Genomic DNA, 1,826 nt, shown 5'->3' with positions numbered 1-1,826 from the left:
GCTGGTATACAGGATATAAGACAAGAGGAGAAGCTGCAAGGTTAGACTCTTCTTGTGCGTACACTTAAGAAAATATTTTACATAGACATCTAATCATATTTACACTGATTCACATATTTTCATACACACTGACTAAAATTCCTCTGTACAAATAATTCTGCGACTAAAGCACTGTGTTCAGTATAACTGCTGTTACTGGAGGTTTAAAATCATTGTTTTGCATTTTTAAGGCTATGTGATTTGTATAGAATTAGCATAAGAATGTTCCTTTTTCAAATATGCTTTAAACACTACAGAAAAGTTGTGATTTTTTTCCTTTAAAAACAAATGCACAATCTTGGCCAGTGAACTTCTGCGTGTGGGAAGTGTGCTATGTTACCAGGCAGGATTTTCGCTAACACCAGTAGAGCTTGCCTCAATGACTGGAGTTTGATAGTACTCGCTGCCACAGGTGAAAACAAAACAAAACAAAACAAAACAAAAATGCGCCAAATGATGTGTGATTGAAAACTACACTAAAATATAAAAGAAAAAGAACCCATTTAATTACAAATATAGCTTTTTTCCTTTGGAATGGCTTGTCCGTTCAGACTACTGATCTTGAAATTACCAATCCCATGCATAATCCACTGCACTAAAAGGGATCCTTGTGGCATTCTGTGGTGTTGGGATCTTTAGAAATATATGAAAGCATCTGGATTTACCAATCTGAAAATGGACATAGATTCGAATGCTAATCGATTCTGAAGATGCAGACAGGTTTTGTCTCTATGGAGATAAAGACACGAAAAGTTTTTTATATTTCTTTTTTTTTTTTAACAATTTATTGGGGCTGATACAATTCTTTACACAGTTCATACATATACATACATCAATTGTATAAAGCACATCTGTACAGTCTTTGCCCTAATCATTTTTATATTTCTTTAAAAATCTAAAAAAACAAACTCACTGTCCTTAGTTCTATTCCAGTTCATAGGGACCCTAAAGCCCAGGGTAGAACTGTCCCAGTTGGCTTCAGAGACTACAGCTCTTCTTGGAAAGAGAAAAAAAGCCTGTCATTGCGTTGGTTGCTGTTGAATGATCTTGTGATTGGCGAGCCAGGTCGCTAGAGCTCCTCCCCACTCCCTAGATCCCTGCATTTGATACAGACGTCGCAGCGTCTCCTTTAGTGGACGGGTCTCCTTTTTGTCATATAACGCATTTCTAAATTGGACGTGGGCATATGTTCAGTAAACACAGGTCACTGACTCGTTTCCGACTCACAGCGATCCCGTAGGACAGGGTGGAACTGCCCCGAGGGTTTTCGAGACTGCAACGCAGTCTTTACGGGACTAGAAAGCCCTGTTTTTCTTCAGGGAAGATGCTGGTGATTTCGAACTCGTGCCCTTTCTGATCCAAGACCAACTCAGAACCAGTACACCATCAGGGCGCTATTGCATACTTAGATCCAAGACCAAAAATCTCTGTTTAGAAAACTGAAAATAACCTTGTGGAACAATGAACACAATTTTTGGAGGCATTAAAAAAGTACATATGGGGCTCTGTGGCTGGGAGTCGCGGCACCGCCAACATGGACATGGTTGTCCTCTGGGTCCCGGGGTGCGAACACGGAACACGAGGCCCTGTCATGGGAGCAGAGAGTGGGAGGACACCTTGGGGAGGACTGGGGAGGGAGCCCCGAGAGGCTGGAGACCGGCGCAGAAGGAGCCCCACAACACAGAGGCCTCTGGATGCCTTGCAGAACCCAGGTGCACCAGCTGCGACCCAGTTGGGGTGCACTTTCCTGGGGCCTCCTTCAGGAAGGGTGTCCCAAGTGCGCTTCC

The 1,826-nt window shown here is 42.7% G+C and overlaps 1 pseudogene; it reads left to right on the top strand.

The window, feature by feature from the left end:
• The first annotated feature begins 326 nt into the window (after nt 1–326).
• LOC142436838 (small nucleolar RNA SNORA62/SNORA6 family) lies at nt 327–453 on the top strand (annotated as a pseudogene).
• The last annotated feature ends 1,373 nt before the right edge of the window (nt 454–1,826 follow it).

The sequence above is a fragment of the Tenrec ecaudatus genome, unplaced genomic scaffold, assembly GCF_050624435.1.
Source record: "Tenrec ecaudatus isolate mTenEca1 unplaced genomic scaffold, mTenEca1.hap1 Scaffold_676, whole genome shotgun sequence".
NCBI lineage: Eukaryota > Metazoa > Chordata > Mammalia > Afrosoricida > Tenrecidae > Tenrec > Tenrec ecaudatus.
Note: the sequence above shows the minus strand (reverse complement) of the source record. Positions and strands in the feature narration are given on the sequence as shown.